This window comes from Lactuca virosa, chromosome 9 (genome assembly GCF_052849685.1).
Source record: "Lactuca virosa cultivar CGN04683 chromosome 9, Lactuca_virosa_CGN04683_v6, whole genome shotgun sequence".
Lineage (NCBI taxonomy): Eukaryota > Viridiplantae > Streptophyta > Magnoliopsida > Asterales > Asteraceae > Lactuca > Lactuca virosa.
This window is the reverse complement of record NC_136434.1, coordinates 162237259-162264259: the sequence shown is the minus strand read 5'-3', so window position 1 is coordinate 162264259 and position 27001 is coordinate 162237259. Positions and strand designations below refer to the sequence as shown.

At 36.0% G+C, this 27001-nt stretch overlaps 1 non-coding gene across 1 annotated transcript; it reads right to left on the bottom strand.

Annotated features, from left to right (window-relative positions):
* Nucleotides 1-2536: 2536 nt before the first annotated feature.
* On the bottom strand, nt 2537-2643 carry LOC145141576 (small nucleolar RNA R71). The gene has a single exon (XR_013722770.1). It is a non-coding gene; the product is annotated as a small nucleolar RNA R71 (small nucleolar RNA).
* Nucleotides 2644-27001: the final 24358 nt, after the last annotated feature.

The following is a 27001-nucleotide window of genomic DNA, read 5'->3' as shown; positions in this document are numbered from 1 at the left end:
AGACCAGTGGATTGTGTACAGGAGTAAAAGGAATGATTATTTAAAAAAACCATATGCCACAATGTGACATGAAGGGTGTCACGACGTGACATACAAAATGAAGATCGCATATCTGAATTAAGCCTCACGACATGACAAGTGGTGTGTCACAACGTGACAGCAGTTGCGGCCCAAGCCCATAAGTTTTTTAGGGTTTTCTCCATATTTAAGAATCTTAACCTCAAGTTAGGGCATCCTTTTCAACCTCCAACCTTTTTGTTTTGAAAAATCTAGCCCCTTTAATTGTTTTTGGTATTCTTGGCCATTTGGAGGATCATTTCTTATATTTTGGTGTGGATATTAAATATCAAATTCTTGTAAAGAGTTTTAGGGAAGTGCTCAAGTGTAGATCTAGCAAAGGAACTTCATTTATGGACCATTGTGAGTAAAAAGTTTTTATCTTGATCTTTAGATTTCTAGATCTTATAGTTTGATCATTTATTTCCTTTTTGGTCCTTGTAAGCTTGTGCTTTAGAGTTGAGTGAAATCCAACACCTCTTGAGCTTATTGTATAATCTCATAATCTTGTTAGAATTGGAAAGTTTGCATCTTGATCTTGTTATTGAGGCCATGGATGTTTTGAGATGGGTTTTATGTTATTAAGGACTTAGGGTTGTAGATCTAGCTTTGGGATGGAGTCCTAATGGATAAAGTTGGAAACTTTATCCATTATATCAGTTAAAAGAACTAGATATGAAGTTATGGGCCTTGGACTGAATGAATTAAGCACTTAATGAGGATTTTAGTCTTCTGCCAGAAGTCACGACGTGGCATAGGGTTTGCCACGACGTGACAATGCATGGAGTAGCGATTGTTTTGGTCCTTGTTCTCCTATGATGTGACCAAGGAGTTTTCATGACGTGGCGTTGAATTTTACTGGATTGACCGTTGAATTTTGACCAATTTTACTTAGGATCAAACTTGGAGGATTAGGTTGCTAATTTAGGATTTGTTTTTCTTAGTGCTAGTCGGTTCAAGGGATTGATTAGTGCAAGGAGTTAGGGTGTTGTGGTGCTTCTCCGGTTTTGCAATTCAAGTGAGTTTCTCACTATTCCATGTACCCCATTGTATGTCCTTTCCACGGTAGGATAGACGTATTGTTATAGTACAAGGATGTTAGTTGGTTAGGATAACTCCTTTATATGAATGTACAGTATAGGACACCTAGTGTCTTGGTATACTTGACCGGTAGAGTCTTGACTGTTGATCGTATGGTACTAATAGGAGTTATCTTTGGATAAGGTAACTGGGTAAGACAGTTATCAGGATTATATATGACTAATCAACGAAGTACTAATTGAGAATTGGTCAAAAGTAGGGTAAATAGGGAATGCTAGTTTCCATGGGAACGTATCGTGTTAGGTTTTGATATGAATGTATGTTATAGGGTTATGTGGTAATGATAACATGGTTTCTATGTAGTCTAAGTTGGATATACTAAGAACTCTTGGTCTAATTCTTGCTTGTGATGTTCTCGTCTGATTTTTCGCTCTTGGGTGGATCATCTGCTCGACTGTCTATTTGACCCCTGACTACGTATGACTTTGTGCATTGCAGGGAAAGACTATGGGGGTAGTCCATTGCATTGCAGAGAAAAGACCATGGGTGTAGCCCGTGGCACTTGTTCGTAAGACCATGGGGGTAGCCCATGACACTTGTTTGTAAGACCATGGGGGTAGCCCATGGCATTGCAGGGAAAGACCATGGGGGTAGCCCGTGACACTTGTTCGTAAGACCATGGGAGTAGTCCATGTCATTGCAGGGAAAGACCATGGGGGTAGCCCATGAAACTTGCTCGTAAGAGCATGGGGGTAGCCTATGGCATTGCAACGGAAGACCATGGGGGTAGCCCATGACAAGATGTAACACTATGAATTACCCATAGGATTCACCCATGACTATAGCAGACCCGTTACTTCATGTATGTTTGTTATGTATGCTTATGTGGATAGGAGATAGGATTGTTTGGCGCTAGAGTCGAACTTTTGCATGGATTCAGTGTTTCTATGATGGAATATGTGGTATAGTAGGGAACTTACTAAGCTTTATGCTTACAGTTGTAGATTATCCATTTTGCAAATCGTTCGTGAGAAGAGCTCGACGAGACCGAAGAGATGGCGGACATCACGAGAATGACGATGGGAGATTAAAAGAAGAGGATACGTGAAGAACATAGACCAGGTCTTGTCCCACCCGAGATACCAGCTATAAGAAGTTTCGAGCTCAAAGGGCATATTCTATCAATGCTCAAGGATATACCTTTCGTCGGGAAAAAGTATGAAGACACTTTTAAGCAACAGATGAAGTAAAGGACATTGCAAACTACTTCAATGTTCCTAATGTGCCAAGAGAATCCATGTTACTAAGGATGCTTCTGGTGACATTTACTAGTGAAGCTAAAGTTTGGTTGAAGTCACTCGCACCCGGATCCATTACTACATGGGCAAATCATCAAGATGTTTTTATTGAGCAATTTAGACCACCTTCAACGATCTCAAAGCTCAAGAAGAAGATTGCTAATTTTAAACAAGAGGTTGGAGAGTCATTGTATGAAGCATGGGAGAGATATAAGGGCTTGCTTCGAATTCGTCCTCAACATGATCTCAATATCCAAAAAGAAGTTTCCATTTTCTATGATGGAGTGAATTTAATAACAAGACAACTTCTTGACTCTCAAGGTATGATAACGAAGAAGGAGCCGACCACTATTATAGAATTGATTGAAGAGTTAGCAAAGCAATCACGTGAGTACCACAACCCACGAGAGAAATTTACTAGAGGTAAAGGAGATGGAGGGAACGAGAACATGGTTGTGGTTTTGGCAAAGTTAGAAAATATGGATAGGCGAACGATAAAATTGGATCAATCTATTCACGCCATAGAGTTGGGTGTGATAATTGTAGTGGGACACATTTGACCAAGGATTGTTATTTGGATGAGAAGGCACAAGTGGTCCACTCTAGTGGTGATAAGTATGTTGAAGATTGGAGGAAGCCTAAAAAGGTGTGGTTTCCTTATGAAGAGTATAAGAAGCAAAAAAGATGAAAAGTATAGACAAACCGGTCGGGGTTTCTACCAAAAAGAGCAACCACCTCCCGAAAAGAAGATGGATTTTGATTCGGTACTTCATAGGTTTATGGAAGCATATGAAAAGACACATGATAATACTGATACTAATGTGAGAAATCATCAAGCTTCCATCAAGAATATAGAAACCCAACTTGGGCAACTAACAACAATTGTTAATGAGAGGTTACCACCTAGAAATCAAGACTAAAAATCACAACCTCATGTAATGGCAATCTACACCGAAGGAGAGGTTCATTTTGAGCCATTTATGACCCATAAAATAGTTACCATCCAGCCTGATTCGTATTTGGGAGAAGGGAAGTTTGGAGCCAAAAGAGAAAAAAGTGGAACATGTTATGATGATTCACCACGTCGTGGTGACATTACCACGTCGTGGTCTCAAGAAGATAAAACAAATCTCCATTATATTCGTATCAGCCTCCTTTCCCCTTCCCATCTCGAGCCATCAAGCATTCTATGGAGCCAGAACAAAAGAAGTTGATGAAACAAGTGCTCCCATTCTCGATAAACACACCATTCCTCAAGTTCATGGAGAAACTTACAAAGTTTGCAAAAGATGTTATAACTAGTAGGAAGGAGTTGGAAAAGCCATCAACCATAGTGCTAAATTAGTTGTGTTCAGCCGCGATCATCAATGGATTGCCAATCAAGATGGGAGATCCATGCCAACTAACTTTTTCGTGTGAATTTCGCAACTCTACTTCTATAAATGCTTTAGCTTATTCGGGGGCAAGCATTAACCTTATGCCATATTCTTTCTATAAGAAGCTTGGTCTACCAAAGCTCCAAGACACAAGAATGAGAATTTGGATGGCGAATTACTTGATCACTTACCCATGAGGAATCATTGAATACTTGTTAGTGAAGGTGGGAAAGTTTGTTTTTTCAGTTAACGTTGTGGTTCTCGACATGAAGGAAGATGAAGAACTTCTCATAATTTTGGGAAGACCATTTTTTTAGTACCGCTAGAGCTCTAGTTGACATCCACGACTCAAAGCTCACACTTCATGTAGAATATGAAGCAATTACTTTTAAAATGAGTCCAAAAGTGAGTCATGAAAAGCCAAAAGATGAAGTGTCAAAGATGGATGATATGGAAGAAGACCTTAGTGAGCTAGAGGAAATTGAAATGATGAGGGAAGAAGATTTGAAGGTTTGGGAGAAGCCCCATGCTAAAAAAGTCAAATGTTCGAAACCAAGAGCCTTAATTCCTATGACATTTGAGGTGATCGCATTTACTACACCCAAGGTTCAAGAGGAAGAAGCAATTAATGAAATAGAAGATGATTTGTATGAAGATGTTGAGATAATTGATGAAGACACGGATGTGGAATAAGAGGAGCCTAAAATGGTCAAGATGGAGTTAAACAAGGAAGGTCCTAAAGAAAATGACAAAAAGAGTGCGAAGACGAAAAGGCAAGGTAAAGTGATAAAGCGCAAGTATGAGGAAAGTACCAATAAAAAAAGAAGGAGAATTCAAAGAAGACATACATAAGAAGGGTTCAAGCATACAAGCATAAGTGGAAATAACAAAAGGAGAAAAGAAAGATCCCACTGCCAACGGCCACAACCTAGAATGGGAAGGAGTCCGACTCATGACTCCTAAAAAAGAAGCGCTTTTCGGGAGGCAACCCGATGTTTTAGAGTTTGCATTTTCTTTTCCTTTTGATTTATTTTTAATTTTTTAATTTTTAGTTTTTAGTGTTTATTTTTAGTTTAACCAAATGATCATGTGTTTCTCTAGTCTACTAATTTTTTTTATAGTGTTAGAAGAAAAATACATGAAGCATTGAAGGAGCTTAATGGCTTAAGAAGCCGTGCAATTTTTGGAAGATAATACTTAAAGACCATGTTTTTGTATAAGTGTGGGGTTCCCACTTGATGAAGAATTTTGAAGATTTTACCATAAAGAAAGACCGGGAATGTTCCTAAGCATTACGAAGAGTCGATGCATTACTTTGGATCTTACAAAGTGCTCTGAGAAGACACCACGACGTGACCATCATCACCACGTTGTGGCAATTGATTTTATCACAACTGCATCCGACCAGAAACCACGACCTGGCATCACTAGACCAGGCTGTGGCGATTTTAAAATTCGCGACCATGATGACTATTCACTGGACACCACGACGTGGCGTTCCTATACCACGCCGTGACAGAGGTTCAACACACTTTTTGAAGATTGGTTCTTCGGTTTATTTTGATTCAGCACATTGGCATTCAAGAGAAAAGAGCCCAGAAGTACTGTTTCCAGCTACTATACGATAAGTCCAAGCTTTAGCACACAAGTTTCAAAATTCGATCTTGTCACTACTACCCAAGGGGATTCTGCTCCAATTCTCCCTTTTTAATTATACGTTCTTTAATTGCTTATATATGTAATGGGGACATTCCATCATTTAAGTGTGAGGTAGGGGGTTGAATATACGAATACAAGAATTCTGATTAGAAAATGATAAAAAATGACTAGGATTTTTTAAAAAATTATTAGAAATATTTGAAATAATAATCTAAAATTGAATCTAGTTAAAAAATTGTTATTTTTAGATCTAGGTTTTTAGTGTTGTGTGGGACAATCTGATGCGAGTTTTAATGTTTATTTGAGTCTATATATGTTATAATGTACTTGTAGCTTCCCTATCCTAGTGAAATCATGGAACAAAAGCACGACCTTGCTTATTTGTGGGCCACAATATGTTTAGCATCATGTACCAAAAATGTATCCAGAAGAGTTTATGTAGTCATTGCACCTTTGAATAATACATCTAACTAATAAGGGTTGAAGTTAAGTTCCCTTTCTTAAACATATGTTTTCAGTAGTTTTTTAGTTTTGAGTAAAAAAATAGAAAAAAAGGTTGCAAAGTTTGAGTGAATATGTAACATCCTGATTTCCGAGGTATAACATTTCTGTATGTGAGTATGAGTTTGCCTGGGGTGACTCGACGAGTTGGTGCCTCCGCTCGTCGAGTAGGGTCGCGCCAGGGTGACGTGGAAAATGAATGGACTCGACGAGTCGGAGGGATGACTCGTCGAGTCAGCGCTGTTGGCAGAAACCCTAATTCTTTCGGGCCTGGACCTATTTAAAGGCACTTAAGGCCACCTATTGCAGCCACCCTTCATAAGAGAGGACCCTAAACAAGTCCTGAGTGCTTTGGGCAAGAAAGAGAGCCATGTTGAGCTTCTTGGTGGGTGTCTTGCAAGGAAGAGGAAGGTTTCAAGCCAAAGGGGCCATAGGAGGTTGTAGATCCGCGATTTGCAACCAAGGAGCATCAGTTGGAGGTATCAATTTGGACCCCTTTCTTCCCTATTTGAGTAGATCTTTCTTTTGTGGATTAGGGCTTGTAGTACCTTCTTGGTGGGGTTTTGAATGCATCAAACCCCTCTTATGAGCTGATAGCATAGATCTGGACCTTGGAGGGTCCAGAGAGTCCGAAAGTGGGAAGCCATGGTGGAGCAACCATTGGGCTTTGAAGCTAGGAACCATTAATGGAGTTTTTATGGTTTATAATGAAAAATACACCATGCATGGACATCAAGATCGGACCTCTATGCGACTTTTGGGTAGTAGGAGGTTAGCTCTATGAGTTAGAGCTACAGATCTGACCTCAGGTGGCTGAGTGAGTAACCCAATGGAGCCAACGCGCCGAGTCCATATGATGACTCGACGAGTTGTAGTGGGTGTGACCCAGTAGCCTTGGCCAGTGTTGACTCATCGAGTTGGGAGTTAACTCAGTGAGCTGAGCGAACCCTAGGATGATCATGTAGAATTCGAGGGGACTCGGCGAGTCACACGTGTGCACTCGGCGAGTCAAGTCAACATAGAATGTTGACCCAGGTTGACTTCTGTTGACTTCATGAGTGGACTAGTAAGGGGGCAGGTGGGGCCAAGGAGGGGTAAAATGGTATTTTACCCATCCTGAGGGTCAAAAGAGGAAAAGAGGATTTAAAGTATAAAGAGTAATAAGGCGGATAATGATTGAGATGCTTGTCTTATGTGTTAGGCGGAGGCTAGTCCAAGATTTCCGAGTGGTTGTCGGTTACCTGCTAACCGAGGTGAGTCTTCTCACTATACTTTACCTAGAGTGGTAACTAGAGTTGTGTGATAGAGTATCTTATGTGCTTACTTGAGTTATGCATTTTGTCTGTGTGATACATATGCTATGTTATGTGTTATTCAGAGTTAGGACCGGAGGGTCCATCAGAGTTATGGGACTGGAGGGTCCCACTGGGACACATTGACCAGCGGGTCTTTCAGAGTTATAGCCTCGAGTGGCAATATGTTGTATCTGGTATTTTGGGGAACTCACTAAGCGTCGTGCTTACCGTGTTATGTGTTTCAGGTTTCTCAGGATCGCGGGAAGGCACCGACTTTATTGTACACACCAACGAAAGAGTTATGTTTTGAGGATCCTGGAGTTGAATCAAACAATTATGGAGTTGTGATTTGTAAAGTAAATAAATGTGATTTTCGTGAAATGTGTTATGAGAATTACCAAATTTTAAATGAAAATTTGGTTGAAAATTTACGTCATTACAGAATAAGAGTATACAAAGGTATGAAGATCAAGAAATATCATGAAGAAAAGCTCCAAATTATCGAAGACTCAAGAATAAGGCGAAATTTGACAAGTTATTTATTTATTGTATTTTTGTTATTTTCTAAGTTATTTTTCCATATGTATGCTTGGGGGTTTAACCAAAAATTACCTTGAGGTTAAGAAAGATTTCTGGGGATATATTCGAAGGGATGCGTAAAATGAGCGTTGTTCAAAAGAAGTGGGGAAGTGTTTATGAAGATTGTGAGTATTTAGGATTGGAGAAGTTCTTAGGAAAATATAGACACAAATAAATGCATTCACTACTAGAATAAATGCCTTTAATGACACGCAAAATATGACACTCACTGGACTATGATACGCAAAAGTGGGTGTCGTAAAAAATTTTATCTCTTATAAAATTTAAAGGATTTAGGACACACATTTTTGTGTGCCCTAAAATTAGATGTCGTTTTATATTTTTTTTAGATGTGCATACTCTTCCTTAGTAGGTACCAGGAAAATGAATTCCTAAAAAATTAGAAAACCCACCTTTGAAGCAAAATCTCAAACACCCCCTTTGTTTATCCTTAAGGATCACTATGGCTTTAATTTAAACCTCACAACTTCATTCCAGAGCAAAATTTAAAAACCCCCACAACTTGCATCGCCACATTCTCCACCACTCACTGTCGTCTCCACCAGCATCACCCTTCATTGTTGTCTCCTCTGCTATTATACGGTTCTTGCGGTTTACTGATTTAGGACTACAAAGCATCGAGATCCTAAATAGACTAAGGAAGAAGCCAAAGCAACATGCTCATGTTACAATAGAGTTCAAGTGATTCACTTCACCTTATTGCTTCCTCCTCACTATAATCGCACCTCTCCCTTAAAGGGGTTGCATTTCATCCAAAAGTGTCGGCCTGATACTATTTCAATTAAGTTTTATTGGCGTTCTCCTCCACATCCTTACTCTTTATTAGGTCTGACCATCTTGTGGACTTCTCTTCCATTCTAGGGTTTTGTTTCCCTCTTCCTATTGAACACTACATGATACATCTTTATTGTATTTTCTTTTTACAAGATTTGAAAGAACGACAATTGTATATTCCCCTTCATATGATTATTGGCTATTTTCAACAAAAATTATAGTATTAGATTTTAGTTTGGATTCCAGTTCATGAGAACTTTGGTTTTTCACCCTTTTCACTTAAATTCATCTTCTAGCATTCTATTTTATTGCATATATGTCGAATCCCCATGTTTATTCTCTTTTCTTCATCAGGTTTGGAATCGATCCACGTAAAGGGCATGAACTGTAATTTCATTTATTCCTATTTTGAGCTCTGTCTTTTGAAAGTTTTTTTTTAATCTGATGGTGTTACTATTAGTTCATGTTTTCTGTTCCATTCTAAGATATCAGTGTGTCTTTGTTATGTGATTTTGGTAAAACTTTCTCATTTAATGTAGTTACTTATTTATTAAAATATATTCCTATTTTTACATAATATTTGGTTTTTTCTGGAAGCACTTAACATGTTCGATAATTGGAGCTTTATTATAGTGATATTAAGAAGGAACCAAGCTATTGATCTGCATCAAAATTCGTAACTGTTTGAAAAAATGCTTACTATGATAAAAAAAATGAAAGTTGTTTCTCTTGAGCTAAATTGCCTCTAATCATCATGTCATCTTTAAAATGGTGTGATTCTTGACCAGATATCAGAGCAAAAGAAACAATCATTGTTGCTGATACATAAGGTTTTATAGGCACTCCTTCAATCATCTCTATTCACTCCATCACTTTTCAAGAGATTCCCTGCAATAATTTTAAATGCATACATCTATGTTTATTGGACAACATCTTACACTATTAAAGTCTCATTTCTCTGGTAACTCACAATTAGACATGACACTAGGATGTCATAATAATTAAATCAATGAAAGTACATTTCTATTACTTGTATTTACCCATTTGATTAGTAAGTTCTTTTGTATCATCTTATCTAGCACTGTTGTGTATAATTTGAGGATAAAACAATGTCTTTTTTACATCTTTTTTTATCACCGGGGGAATTCTTGTTGTTGTTGACCTTTTCTCTGACCATGCATTAGTGGGTTGGTGCTAAATATTGTGTATTAGATTACAATCACTGTTGATAAACTACTAGCAATAGTAATAGCAACCATCCATCCGTTTTCGGTTTGTTCTTGTTCTGTTGCAAATTTTCTATTTATCGGGATTTTGATTATTTTGCTTGGAATCACTTCTATAAGCTTTTGGGTGCTTTAGGTCAGATTTATAAATTATTATTTAGTTTCAAATTTTAAATGAGGATGTCTTGTTTTTTTTAACTTTTTGGAAGGAATGGAATGGAATATATATAGGAATCATAATCTGTCATGTGTTCTTTAAGATTAAACTCGGAGTTATGGTCAAACCTTGGCACTATATTAGATTTATTTTCATATGACAGCCGCATTAATAGGTATTAGTTTGTTCTTTATCTCTCAGTTACAATAACTCTTGACCACGTGCAAGACATCAATTTATTTCGGTTTATGGTGGTTGTTCATTGAAAGATGTAGCCAAGATTAACTTATCATACAATGCAATATACTTATGTTCAAAAGAAATATACCTCGCTTGCTACTAAATCAAGACACCCCACAATATTTTCAAAAGTTTGATTATATTATGTGTAATATGGTAAGAGTTAATCCTTAAAGCTAATTATCTAATACTTCACTTGGATTTCAGGTATTTCTTTGATGTAAAGTTGGTGGTCCTATGCATAGTGAGGAGTTCACTATAATTATTAAAGGCCAGATTGCGATAATGGGTTCCATGGTGAATTGACCAGGGGAGATGGCGGATGCAGATTTTGGATATGTTGGTGGTGCTCCTAGAAAGATTGATCATTATGTGGGAAAGGTACAAAAGTTAATTTATTATTATTTTTTTTGGAGAAAGAACTGGAATTGGAATTGGGGTTAATTATTTATTTAAAATAAATAAAATAAATGATTCTTTTGGTTTATAGACGGCTAAAAACCAGTTTGTTAGCTTTACTTCTGACATCCGTCCTACCAACCACTTTGGAAGATCTTCTCACATTTGGTCTTTACTCTATGGGTGGGTAATCTATCTCACCATATTTTTCAATAATAGCAACATACTTTCATTAATTTACCTATTACTTGATTAGGATTCGACTTTGCTACTTTGTAATAGAAAGAAATGGAAGTTGGATTTTGTAATACACAAATAACTAAAAGTACATTGGTATTTCTTACATATTGCCAATGTAAAATCACATAACTAAACTTTTTTGGTCATGTGACATGTGATAGTTACATAGAGACTGCAAATTTTTGCTTTGAAGCAAAAAGCGGTAGAAATAGTGAAGAGGATTGCGAATAACATGGCACATAAAATTGAAGAAGAAATGTAGAGAGATTTGTTGGAGACAAGTTAGTGGCTTGAAAATTATGTTAAGTTTATTGGTAAATTGTATCAAGATGCAACACAAAGTAGATTAGATGAATGAATGTTGGTACATTTATTGTATGAAATAGATTTTTTTGTTATATAATGTATATTGTGTTGTGTTATGAGATATTAATTTTTATTTAATTTAAAAATACTAAATCTATAAAAATAATATTTTGTAAAAACATTTAAAATTATGACACGAATGCATGTCGTAAATGCCCATCATAAGTTTACGACAAACAAATGCGTGTTGTCTTTCTTTATGACAGGGGATTCAATGATACACATTGTGTGTCATCTATGCGTGTCGAAAATGCGCGTCGTAAGGTTACAACATGCAAATACGTGTCGTCTTCCTTTATGACAGGGCCTTCCTTGACATGCATTTCTGTGTCATCTGTACCCTTTTATGACACACAATGTGTGTCATTAAAGGGTATTTTTCTAGTAGCGATTGCGGTCTTTGTGTAATGAAGAGGCTCAAAATGGATTTTCTTGTGTGATGTTGGTAGCTAAAGTGTTGATAAGCAAAAGCCAAGTGTGGGGTATTTTGATATGTGTATATTTAACTATGTATTAATTTAATGCATATTGCTAATACTTTTAGCTACAATTATGTTTATTTTGGAACAAAATATGCTTAGTATGTTTGAAATATGTTTTGTAGCAGCGAGAACTTGCTCGGGTTGAAAAGGAAGCATATAAGGAGATGGAAGTATGAAACGGGAGTTAAAACAAAAGAAGAAGAAAAGAAGACTGAACACCACGTCATGGTGATCTCCAACATGACGTGGTGATAGGGAGATTATTGACCAATCAGATGACTTGGAGAATACGAGATAAACACGATGACCATGACGTGGTGGTGTCCAACCACGACGTGCCGACGACAATCTCTGTCGACCTGTTAGAGCCTAAAGTCGGCAAGGAACTTTGGAAGTTGTATACTGATGGTGCAGCAAGCAAGAAAGGCTCAGGCGCAGGCCTGATCCACCAAATTCCCAAAGTTGAAGAGATCACCTATGCACTACGGTTCAACTTTCAACTATCTAACAACGAAGCAAAGTATGAGGCACTCATGGCAGGACTAAGGCTAGCCAATGAGGTTGGCGCAAAACAACTAGAAGCTCTTAGTGACTCGTTGCTCATCACAAACCAAATAAACGGAGTATACGAGGAAAAGGACCCTAGGATGCAGAAATATCTAGACACTGTCCGTAATTTAGCCAGCACGTTCAAAAGTTTTTCAATAAAGCAAATCTTCCGGGGGAAAAATGCAAGGGAAGACGCCCTCAGCAAACTGGCCTCCACCTCTTATGATCATCTCATAAAGAAAGTGCTGGTCGAAGTACTCCCGGAAAGGAGTATTGATAACCAACAAGTCAATACCATATCAGCCCCCCCCCCAGAATGGACAAAACCATTTGTTGATTACTTGCGCCACGGCGTGCTTCCGGACGATCCACAGGAGGCGAGGAAAGTCAAATTCAGGGCACCGTATTTTGCATTAAGGGACAATCAGTTGTACTGAAGAGGATATTTAAGCCCATGGCTCAGGTGAATTTCTAAGACAGAGGGGCATACTTTTCTCAAAGAAATCCATTCAGGGGACACAACAGCACATGAAGGCGCTCGCGTACTCATAGGCAAGATACTTTTGTAGGGTTTTAGTATACTACAACATCCTATGGTGCACATACAACTCAAAATGCTTTGGATCTATGTTTTTTCTAATTATACATGCAATTGACATAAACAACATAAAATACTAGTTAGGACTTTACCTCTTTATGTAGCTTGTAGAACTTGTTGTATTTGACCTTTAAGAACTTAGTGCCCTAAGTGTGACACCACAAATGGTTCACAACACACCTTAGACAAAGGATGACATTTGAGAGAGTTTATGCACACTAAAATTTCCTCCATAAGCTCTTAGAACATTAGAGTGGTGGATTTTAGCTATAGGGTCAAGTATATATATGTTAGGAATCCAAGAGTCATGGATAAACCCTAATCCATACTCTTGGGCTTATTATCCATGATCCATGAATCAAGTGGGCTAACTCTTTATGGATTCATCCATAAACTTAGTCCATCATGTATCATAAGCCCAAACCATATATATTACTAATTTACATAATTAGTCCCCATTGATTTAATTAGTCTCTTTTGATCACTAAATTAATTCCAAATTAATTCTTGATCAATACTAATTAAATCATATGATTTCATATTAATATATTAGAACTTATAATATATTAATAAATCATAGATAACCTCTTCTCAAAAGTCCATCCTATCAAATTATCGTGGTGATATGCAACCCAAATACACTATGCTACTCTCGGGTCAAGTACATACCAATTATAGTTATGGGCTTAGACACCTAATCCAATAGTCTCCCACTTGGATAAGTCTAATAACTATTATTGCAAGTACGACGCCACAACCCGACTAGCAATCGTAGCTCTTAAAAGCCGTTATCGAACTCTGACCTAGTCAATGACGTGTCCATTAGATAAGGGATCATATATTCCTCCACTCTAGATATCGGATGGACTGAGACATGGATTATAATCATTCTCTCTGTCCATATGTTGTTTCCCGATTTCCGATTTATGACGACCGACTAATTGAACAAATCAAATCAGTCCAGGCTTGGCCAAGCACTTAGGGATTTCATCACTAAATCATCGAGGGGCTCACATATATCGTTTTTATCCCTCTAAGGGTAAAACGAATGGATAAACTTTGACTCAAATGCTTGCTTGTACTTGCTCATGAAATCACACACAACAATATGTTTTATAACACCAAGTTACTGGTGCGTTTACATATGTCAATGTGCAACCAACCTTTAAACTACACCTCAGATGTCTTGGTTTTAAGAATATTAGATATTATCGTCTCAAAATCACTCATGATAAAATCCATGAAGTGATTCAGATGAGCGTGGGTTGAATCCAATACTCGAATCTTATTCCAGGAGTACTCATGAACACTACAACAAACTTGTGTTATGTCTAAAACACCTAGACAAACTACAGATCCATTCATGACAGTCTTGCCTCAATACCTACTTCCAAAGTATGATCGACTGTGGATGGTTTGAATAACCTAGTTATTCGGGAAGTCAAAACATGCAAAGTGAAACACAAGAATAATACTAATCCTATATGGCCCCAAAACTTTTGAGTGCCATATTGATTACTCATTATTCATTGTATAATGTTTCGTATAATCAACTTAATAATTGAATTAAAATAATAGTTATGCCATGCTCCAAGCATGAAAACTATGTTTGCCTATGGTCCTTTATTTGTGAAATAGATCAATTGAACACATTTTCAACGAAAATTATTTCACAATTCCAAATCCTCACCGTAAATGTAAGAATAGCAAATTCTTGCCATTTACTGTAATATGTTAGATTCTAAACTTATATGCAATGATCCTTTTGTAATGACTATTTACAAAAGTCACACAGACTTTGCAACAGACATTACAAAGTATTCCAATGGAGATCAATTCCATGGAAACGAAGTCTCAACTTCAAAGTACATACCTTTGAATATCTTTCTTACGTTAAGTTTTCTAATCTTACAAAGATTTAAAGAATAACTTCCACTTATGGAAACATTTCCGTATTCCCATTTTGACTATCACTTTTGAACAAGAGTTGCCTCTTTTCAGAATATGTCAATATGGTCCATCCATTTTTATACTTCCAACTACAAGCGACCAATCATTGGCGAACCTTAGATTGTTCGTAACAGTTGTTAACCACTTTAGTCATATCTGGTTCTAGTCCTTTTCCCTCTTAATGCCCTAGGCATTTGGAACGGATGAATATTATAGCACATGTAATCAATCTATACCCGAAGCATATTGGACACGGTTCATAAAGACATGATACTTGACCAGTCTTTTGCTACAATTTTTCTATTTGCATGTTCTCATAATTCGAATTATGAAGAGGGATGTTGTAATCATAATCAAACTTTGAGAACGCAATTAACATTTCCATATATACATTTTCCTTATGTTGAACCATTCCAACATAACATTCATATATATTTGACTAAATTTGATTAAAAATTCAATCTAAGCTTTTAGAATTGAAATGAGGTATAAATTACTCTCCCTTAATTATAGCAAAACAACTTTTCAAACCCTGCAACTTTGCGATTTGAAACCTTTTGTTTTTCTATAATTAACATTGCTAACTTGCAACATTATCCATAATAATTATGCTCCCACTAGCATAATAACTATTACCTTGCTAGCATAAGACTTATGCTCCCACTAGCTTTGACATGTATTCAGAAATCAGCTAGACTTCTAGAAATCAATATTTATTGACTTCCATTCCAAAGTTCAGATTTCTGATACGAGATGCTTCAATAAGACTTTATCTAGGCTTCTCAAACTCATACACCTTTCCTTAGATAGCTCACATGTGTGTCTAAACAATTTTAGAACTTACAGGAATAAGTCTCAAATGCTTAGACCTTTGCCATTTCTCACAATTCAAACTATGAAGAGGAATGTTGTAATCATAATCGAATTTGAGAATGCAAATATCACAATTTCTAACTATTTAAATCTACTTAGTGAAAGCGTTTCCTCACAATCATTTTCATGAATTGGAAAGAAACCTTATGACACTTAGATTTATGGTGTATGTGTTCCTATCCATCTGAATTTGTCAAACCATAATCTTAAGACAAGGTTAGTGACAAATCCAAACTCATATGGACTGAACTTGTTCAGTTTTAATTTCTTGCCACTTAGTAGCCCAAGGGCCTACCATGTCTTCCAAGTTCTTAAGCAGCTCACCCATACTGATCAATGAAACTCTCATTGATCCAGGTGCTTTACTTTATGCAAACAACTGAGAACTCATAGAACTCACATGCATAGTCAACTTTTAACTGGAATGAGCACAGAAATAAGAATATGTCAGCATGATAGGTTACAACCTCAAGTCGTGTGCTAGTGATTAACAATAGGTTTATTCTTGATTAGTTCTTGAAACTTGTCAAGATCTTTAACAATCCCAATGAACCCTTGACATATAAGATTCTCTTGTCATGAACCATTCCTTTACAAACAAATATTCAAGAGCTAGTGCGGATTCTTATCAAGATAAACACTTCACACAATTGGTCTTAGTTGGTCTTTGTCCTTACCAAGACATCACAACTTACCAATTTCAAATCTACAAGAGTAATAAACATTTTACTCAACATTTGATGAGTGTTTTAAACCTTTCTTAAGATTATGTCACATAAGGCACAATCTTGGAGTATGACTCTAAGACTTGATTTTGGAACGAAGTATGACTCATGTTCTGGATTCAACAATTCACGATTCTTATTCTTAGCCATACAAATGCACTAAGATGTGTTGGGTTTTAGTATAATACAACATCCTATGGTGCACATACAACCCTAAATACCTTGGATCTATGTTTTCACTAATTATACATGCAAAGGAGTTTCCAAGGTATTAAGCCTATAACTAGCATACAAAGATGTAAACTACACAAGATACTAGTTAGTGTAACATACCTTTTCATATGGCTGGAAAGGAGTTTCCAAGGTATTAACCTTTTCATTTGGCCTTAAGAGCTTAGCCCCAATAGTGTGGAAGCCTCAAATGAAGTCACAACACATCAAGGACAAAGGCAGGACTTGAGAGAGAATCTCCATGCACTCTAAAACCTTCATGAACTCCAAGAACATGCACATACACTTGGGTTGGCGGTTTTAGGTCGTCATATATGTATTTATATGTGTTGAATTCTAAGAGTTATGGGTATAACCCAAACCCATACCCATGGGTTTTATGATCCATGATTCATATGGCCCAACTCTTTATGTATCCATACATAAACTTGGTCCAACATGGATAATAAGCCCAACACATATAAATATAACTAATTACCATAATTAGTCCCCATAGATTTAATTAGTATCTTTTGATCACTAAATTAATTCCAAATTAATTCTTGATCAACACCAATTAAAACATATGATTTCATATTAATATATTAGAACTTATAATATATTAATAAAACATATATAACCTCTTCTCTCAAAAGTCCATCCTAACAAATTGTCCTGATGATATGCAACCCAAATGGACCATGCTACTCTCGGGTCGAATACATACCAATAATAGTTATGGGCTTAGAGATCTAATCCAACAGTCTCGCACTTGGATAAGTCTAAAACTATTATTGCGTATGACTCCAAGATCCCGACTAGTAATTGTAGCTCTTAAAAGCCGCTGTCGAACTCTGACCAAGTCAATGACATGTCCATTAGATAAGGGATCACATATGCCTCCATTCTAGATATCATATGGACTGAGACATGGATTATAATCATTCTCTCTATCCGTTTGTTGTTTCCCGATTTCCGATTGATGACGACTGACTAATTGAACAAATCAAATCAGTCCAGGCCCGGCCGAGCACTTACGTTTTTCATCACTAAATCATCGAGGGGCCCACATATATCGCTTTTATCCCTCCAATGGTAAAAGGAATGGATAAACTTCGACTCATATGCTTGTACTAACTACTTGTTGAATCATACACAAAGGCACGTTTTATAACATCAAGTTACTGATGCGTTTTCGTACAATCAATGTACAACCAACTCATAGTCAACAACTCATATCTCTAGGTTTGAAGAATATAAGATATTATCGTCTCATGATAACTAGTGATAAAATCCATGAAGTGAGTCAAATGAGCGTGGGTTTAATCCAATACTCAGAACTTATGAGCACTCATGAATGTTGTAGCAACTCTTTGCTATGTCCAACACCTTAGACATCTACAACCAACTTCATGACAGTCTTGATTCATACCTACTTCCAACATATGACCGACTGTGGAGAATTTGAATAACTTAGTCATTCGGAAAGAATAACCTAGCTATTCTGGAAGTCAAAACATGCAAAATGAATAATACTAATCACTCTATGGCCCCAAGCACCTTTGAGAGTAAATAAAACACCTTTTATTTAAACACCATATTGATTACTCATTATTCATTGTATAATGTTTCAAATAATCAACTTTATACTTGAATCAAAACAATAGTCATGTTATGCTCCAAGCATGCACACTATGTTTGTCTATGATCTTTACTATGTGAAATAGACCAATTGAACATGATTCCAATGATGCTCCTTTCACAATCCCAAATCCTTATTGTAAATGTAAGAATTTCAAATTCCTGCCACTTACCGAAATCTGTTAGATTTTAAACTTATATGCATTGATCCTCTTGTAATGACTATGCACAAAGTCACAAAGACTTGCCAACAGACATTACAGAGTATTCCAATGGAGAGTAATTCCATGGAAACGAAGTCTCAAATTCAAAGTACATTACTTTGAACATCCTTTTTGCATTAAGTTTTCTAATCTTCCACAGATTTAATGGATAACTTCCACCTATGGAAATATTTGCATATTCCCATTTTGACTATCGCTTCTGAACAAGAGTTTCCTCTTTTCAGACATCAATATGGTCCTTTCCAAAAATTTAACACTATACTTCCAATTGTCCATGAGCAACCAATCTTTGGAAACCTTAAATTGTCCTCGACAATTGCTTAATCATTTTAGTTATATCCAATTCTAGATCTTTTCCCCTATTAACGCCTTAGGCATTCGGAAAATTTAGAATGGATAAATATTATAGCACATGTAATCGATCCTATATCCGAAGCATATGGGACACGATTCATGATGTCTCACATAAAGACGTGATCATAGACCAGTCTTTTGCTATAATATTTTTTTATTTGTCATGTTCTCAAAATTTGACTATTAACAGGGATGTCGTAATCATAATCGAATTTTGAGAACGCAATATATATAGAATTTCCTTATGTTGAACCATTCCAACATAAAATTCATATATATATCCTTGACTAAAGATGATCAAAATCTCAATCTAAGCTTTTAGAATTGAAATGAAGTATAATTTCCTCTCCCTTAATTATAGCAAAACAACTTTTCCCAATTGAAACTTTTTTTTGTTTTCTATAATTAACACTTAACATAATAATCATGCTCCCACTAGCTTTGACATGTATCCAGAAATCAGCTGGACTTCTAGAAATCAATACTTTATTGACTCTCTTACCAAAGTTCAGATTTCTGATACAAAATGCTTTGATAAAACTTTATCAAAATCATACACTTTTCCTTAGACAGCTCATATGAGTGTCTAAACAATTTTTAGAACTATGAAAAGGGATGCCGTAATCATAGTCTTAATTGTTTAGTGCTTTGCCATTTCTCACAAGTCCATGTTAGTGTGCCGGTTAACCACACACGCTCCACTAACGACTTTGAGAATGCAAATATCACAATTGCTATCTACCTAAAATCTACTTAGTGAAAGCGTTTCCTCACCATCATTTTCATGAATCGAAGAGAAACCTTATGACACTTAGATTTTTTTATGGTGTATGTGTTCCTATCCATTTGAATTTGTCATAACCAGAAGGGAAGGTTAGTGACAAATCCAAACTCATATGGACCGAACTTGTGCAATCTTAACTTCTGGCCACTTGGTAGCACAAGGGCCTACCATTGCTTCCAGGTTGTTATGTAAACAATTGAGAACTCACAGAACTCACATGCATAGTCAACTTTAGCTGGAATGAGCACAGAAATAAGAATATGGCAACACGATAGGTTACAAGCCTCAAGTCGTGTGCTAGTGATAAACAATAGGTTTCACCCTTGATTAGTTTTTGAAACTTTCAAGACCTTTAAGACTCCCACTGTCCTCTTGACATATAAGATTCTCTTGTCAAGAACCATTCCTTGACAAAAAAATATTCAAGAGTTAGTGCGGATTCTTATCAAGAAAAACACTTCACACAAGTGGTCTTAGTTGTTCTTTGTCTTATCCAAGTCATCACAACTTGCCAATTTCAAATTTATAATAATAAGAACCATCTCATCCTACATTTGACAAGTGTTTTAAACCTTTCTTAAGATTTTGTCACTCAAATTACAATCTTGGAGTATTACTCTATGACTCAATTTTCGAACGAAGTATGATTCGTCTTTTGATTTAACCATTTCAACAATTCATGATTCCTCTTCTTAGTCAAACAAATGCACTAAGATTTCCTTAGAGAATCAATTGTGATATGATTTCATAATCACTAAGATAATCATAAAACAAGATACTCAACTACTCTCCCATCTTTTCAGATTGGAGAAACTTTTATCTTTCTGCCTAATTTGATTCTTCTCATCCACTCTGCCTTACATTGAAACTTTTCCAATGTTTAAGAATTACACTAAAACTTGTAAGCATAACCATATTTACTAAACTTTAGTAAATCATGACGAATAGTCTTATCGTTCTTTGTAGTGGACCTGACCAGAGTACACTCAAGTGTTCCCGATCCCCTAATCCTTCACTTGACTCACATATACATGTGCTCAAGGAATTAGTCTTAATTTTCCAAAGATGAAAATTCTCATTCATCATACAATACAAGTTGCATAATTCCAAGTTTCTATCCAACTAAAACTTGGGTGATGAGAATCTTTCCTTATTTGGTAAATTATGACACTACCACAAACGAAAGAATCAAATACATTTTTCCAATATTGCTATCGATGGAATCATATAAACAACATTTTTTTTCACAAATGCCATTGTAACGATATTTAAAATAAATAAAATTAAAACTTTTTTCTTTTATTTTAAAACTTGCGGAAAAACTTATCCTTACAATGCAAATGCATATGAAAAACATGTTGTTATTTATTCCTAAGCAATCTATCACAACTCTTAAGCAACAACTCAAAATTCTGATCACCGAACCATGCGAGTGAAATCCATCTTCACGATCAGAATCAACATATTCTTCCTTTAAGCTTCCTCTTTTATTTGATTCTTAAAACATCAACATGTGTCCTAGTCACATCATGTAATAAGAATCTCAGAATAGTAACTTAATAGAGTTAGATAGCGGACTTTACGCGAAGAAGAGTCAAACCTTTTTGACTTTACCAACCTTATGATCTTTCAGGTAAACAGGGCAGCTTCGCAACCAATGCCTCTTCCTTTGGCAACAGAAACATACGGACTCTTTGAGAATGGTACACGGGACTATCTCAGACTTAGCCTTTCTCTTTACCATTTGGTCAACCGAGTTGACTATGGCCGATCCCTTTTCATTGGTAAGAGAAACTTTTTTGGATTTCCAATGTTACCATTGTCAATGTCCATGGAAGTTTGGGAAGTCGATCTTCCAATCAAATTTGCTTTACCGGTGCTCCAAATCATTGTTGATTCAGCAGTATCAAGCAAATAGGTAAGATCATTAAGGGTCATGTCATGGTCCGTCACATAGTAGTCCTAAAGGAACTCACTATGTGACTTAGAAAGTGATTGAGGAACCCAGTCAACAACCAACTTCCTCAAGACCTTGACACCCAACTCTCCCGGCTTGTCAATAAGTGACTTCACCTTCAAGATGTGAGCATTCATAGACTTTGCTTTCCATAAGGGCTTGAGTGACCTTGAACTATTCAAGAACTTGTGGGTTAGGGAGAATAATTGGAGGAGATGGAGAAACCTTGTTCCAAGATATTTGGGAAGATCATAGTTGTCTGAACTAGACATCTACAATGGGAGATATTGAAGTTAGTTGATTTAGGTCCTTAATATAACACCCAATATGAAATATTAAGGCTAGGACCCAACACGATATTTTATAACTTGGAAGAGGGATGCCGTAATCCAAGCTATAAAATATTTGAAGGTAGGTGAATGATGATTCACCAATTTCCACCATGAAAAACGAAATAGGTATTAGGTTTTAATTGGTTTGAAACTCCTAGATCTTTTGAGATTCATTGAACTCTTCAATGGCATGTTTAAATCTCGATTGTGCCCTTCAAGTTTTGTGACTGGGATACCGAGGATCACAAAACAAGGTGTGCATAACCATGCAAATTAACTTGGTACCCTTAATTTTATCACCTACTCGATGTTCCGGTAACCACACGCGCTCCACCGATCTATGATAAACATTAAGTTACCCTTCGCCACTCTTACTAGTCAATGTTAGTGTGCCGGTTAACTACACACGCTCCACTAACGACTTGGTAAGGTACAAATTGTAAATTTCATGGGCTAGCACCAAATTCACATTTTCCTAAAGTAACTAAGATTGGGAATTTATAAAACATTTAGTTAATTTATAATAATCAGTATACTTTTAATGAGAATTAAAGTCATTGTCCTACCCGTTCGGCTAACGACCCTCCACCAGTCAAGGAAGCGGTGGGTGAGAGTGGACACCCATTAAACTGCCATTTTATAGGCAGTAACCTTATACCCCCCTTATAGACCGGCTTCGTGAATGAGGCCTACTAACGGTAAGACGACTACATATTAACCATTAATATTATAATAGTATAAGGGTTGAATTTTAAACTTTAAAATTCTAAGGGTCTAACTTGGAATTAAAGTATACATGGGGGGTAACTTTACAAATTCCAAAACTTGAGGGCAAGTTTTGAACAATTCAAAAACTTTTCAATTCCATAACATATGAGTTTAATGAAGGACTTAAAAAACTTTTAATGAAGAGACTCTTAAACATCCATAACTTGAGGACAAGTTATGGAGTTCATAAAACAATTTATGACAAAAGAACTCTTCCGATGTGTAACCTATGTTTTTTAATGAAAACTTAACACAAAAATTTTAGTTTTCCATAATTTGAGGACAAGTTATGGAATCCATTAAAAACACATTAAGATCATTAATTCAACTAACAAACATGTCAAGAAAACTATGATCTAGATTAAACTCATATGAACAAGATAATTCAAATCAACCAACTTTCATGTAATTAGCCTAACCATTAAAATAATACAAAACATAAATTTTATGACAATTATCTTTTGAATTGGATTAGAATGATCATTACCACATCAAAAACAGGTTTATAAGTTCAAAAACATCTTAGGGTAATGATTCTAGTCCAATTCCAGCCTTAAAAGTCGAAAATATGATGTCTGGGGGTCCAACTCGTCGAGTGCAAGAACCAAATCGACGAGTTGGATGATTTTGTTCACGGACTCGGCGAGTCCATCAGTGGACTTGGCGAGTCCAGTGCCCAGAAAGCCAGAATTTTCGATTTTTAAGCTATTTCAGCAAGTATAACATGAAAACAACCCATGGCTCTCATACCACTGTTGGGTTTTAGTATAATACAACATCATGTGGTGCACATACAACCCTAAATACCTTGGATCTATGTTTTCACTAATTATACATGAAAAGGAGTTTCCAAGGCATTAAGCCTATAACTAGCATACAAATATGTAAACTACACAAGATACTAGTTAGTGTAACATACCTTTTCATATGGCTGGAAGTCTTGATGCATTTGGCCTTAAGAGCTTAGCCCCAATAGTGTGGAAGCCTCAAATGAAGTCACAACACATCAAGGACAAAGGTAGGACTTGAGAGAGAATCTCCATGCACTCTAAAACCTTCATGAACTCCAAGAACATGCACACACACTTGGATTGGCGGTTTTAGGTCATCATATATGTATTTATATGTGTTGAATTCTAAGATTCATGGGTATAACCCAAACCCATACCCATGGGTTTTATGATCCATGATTCATATGGCCCAACTCTTTATGTATCCATACATAAACTTGGTCCAACATGGATCATAAGCCCAACACATATAAATATAACTAATTACCATAATTAGTCCCCATAGATTTAATTAGTATCTTTTGATCACTAATTAAAACATATGATTTCATATTAATATATTAGAACTTATAATATATTAATAAATCATATATAACCTCTTCTCTCAAAAGTCCATCCTAACAAATTGTCCTGATGATATGCAACCCAAATCGACCATGCTACTCTCGGGTCGAATACATACCGATAATAGTTATGGGCTTAGACATCTAATCCAACAAGATGTCCTTAGAGGATCAATTGTGATATGGTTTTCCATAATCATTAAGATGATCAGAAAACACGAAACTAAAGTACTCTCCCATCTTTTCAGATTGGAGAAACTTTTATCTTTCTGCCTAATTTGATTCTTCTTATTCGTTCTGCTACACACTGAAATCTTTTCAACGATTCAGATTTATACTTAATCTTGTAAGTATAACCATATTTACTAAACTTTATTAAATCATGACAAATAGTCTTATCGATCTTTGTGGTGGACCTGACCAGCGCAGAACCATGTGTACCCAATCTCCTAGTCCTTCACTTGACTCACATATACATGTGAACAAGGAATTAGTCTTAATTTCCCAAAGATGAAGGTTCTCATTCATCATACAATACAAGTTGCATGATTCCAAGTTTTTATCCAACTGAAACTTGGGTGATGAGAATCTTTCCTTATTTGGTAAATTTTGACACTACCACAAACAAAAGAATCAAATCCATATTGCTAACAATAGAAACATACAAACATAAATTTTTCACAAATGTCATTGTAAGGAGATATAATATAAAAATAAACAAAATTTTATTTATTTATAAAATGCGGAAAAACGTTTCCTTACAATGCAATTACAAATGAAAAATATGTTATCACAAATTTCTAAGCAATCTATCATTACTCTTAAGCAACAGCTCAAAAATCCGATCATCGAACCATGCGACTGAAATACATCTTCGCAACCAGATTCAGCATACTCTTCCTTTAAGCTTACTTCTTTTTGCATGATCCTACAAAACATCAAAATGCAACCTTGTCACATCATGTATTAAGAATCAACAATTAGGAACTTAATAGAGTCAGACAGTAGACTTACCTGAAGCAGAGTCAAACTTTTTGATTCTACCTTCTCTCAGATCTTTCAGGTAGTCAGGGAAGCTTCGCTTCCAATGTCCATTCAAATGGCAATAGAAACAAATGGCTTCTTTTGCATTGGCACATGAGACAATCTCAGACTTAGCCTTTCTCTTTACCATTTGGTCAACCGGGTTGACTATGGGCGATCCTTTTCCATTGGGAAGATAAATCTTTTCTGGACTTCCAATGTTACCATTTTCAATGTCCATGGAAGTTTGAGAAGTAGATCTTCCAATCAAATTTGCTGGTCTGCCACATAGTAGTCCTTAATAAACTTACTATATGACTCGGGAAGTGATTGAAGAACCAAGTCAATAGCCAGCTTCCTCGAGACTTCGACACCCAACTCTCCCAGCTTGTCAATATGTAACTTCATCTTCAATACGTGAGCACATACAGACTTTCCTTCCTGCCAATATGGCTTTGAGTGACCTTGAACTTGTGGATTAGGGAGAATTATTGTAGGAGATGGAGGAAGTGAAATTCCACTACAGCACGAAGAAGGGATTAATCTTTCACCTTGATCGTCTTGTGGAATATCATCTTTATGATGAAATCTTTTTCCAAAAGGATAAGGAAGACCATAGTTGTCAGAACTAGACATTTATAAGGGAGAAATTCAAGTTTAGTTGATTTAAGTCCTTAATATAACACCCAACATGAAATATTAAGGCTAGGACCCAACACAATATTTTACAATTCGGAAGAGGGATGTCGTAATCCAATTGCAAAATATTTGAAGGTAGGTAAATGACGATTTACCAATTTCCACCATGAAAAACGAAATTGATTATTAAGATTTAAATGAATTGAAATTCCTAGATCTTTTGAGATTCATTGAAATTTTCAATGGCATGTTTAAATCTCGATTATGCCCTTCAAGTTTGTGACTGGGATGCCGAGTATCACAAACAAGGTGTAAATAACCATGCAAATTAGCTTGGTACACCTAATGTTACAACCACCAAATCAATATGCCAGTTAACGACACACGCTCCATTGATCTATGATTAACATCAAGCTACCCTTTGCCACACACTGTCAGTCCCAGATTAGTGTGTCGGTTAACCACACACGCTCTACTAAGGACTTAACAAGGTGTAAAGTGAAATTTCATGGGATAGCACCATATTTACATTTTCCTAAAGTAACTAAGATTGGGAATTTAATAAAAGTTTAGTTACTTTATAATTATCATTATACTTATAATGAGAATTAATGTCCTATCCTACCCGTTCCGCTAACGACCCTCCACCAGTCACGGAAGCAGTGGGTGAGAGTGGACACCCATTAAACTGCCATTTTATAGGCAGTAACCTTATACCCCCCTTATAGACTGGCTTCGTGAATGAGGCCTACTAACGGTAATACTAACTTATCTTATACATATATATAAGTATTAAACTTATAATAATATAATAGTATAAGGGGTTGAATTTTAACTTTTAAAACTCTAGGGTTTAATTTAGAATTGAAGTATTCATATGTGAAACTTTACAAATTCCAAAACTTGAGGGCAAGTTTTGAAACTTGTCAAAACTTTTGGTTTCCATAACGTATGAGTTTAATATGGTCTTTTATGAAAAAAATTTCAAGTTCCATAACTTGAGGACGAGTTATGGAAGACTACAAAACCATTTAAAATGACTCTTAAAAATGAGACCTTTCATTTTCCATAACCTATGAGTTTTAATGATATTTTAAAAAAAACTTTTCATTTTCCATAACTTGAGGACAAGGTAAGGATTTCATTAAAATCATTTTGATCATTGTTTTAATAAACACAATAATCAAATAATACATACATGATCTAGTTAAACTCATAAGTCACGATAATTCATATCAACCATTTGCAAGAAATTAGTCTATCATATAAACTAATACAAATCTTGAAACTATGACAATTATCTTTTATT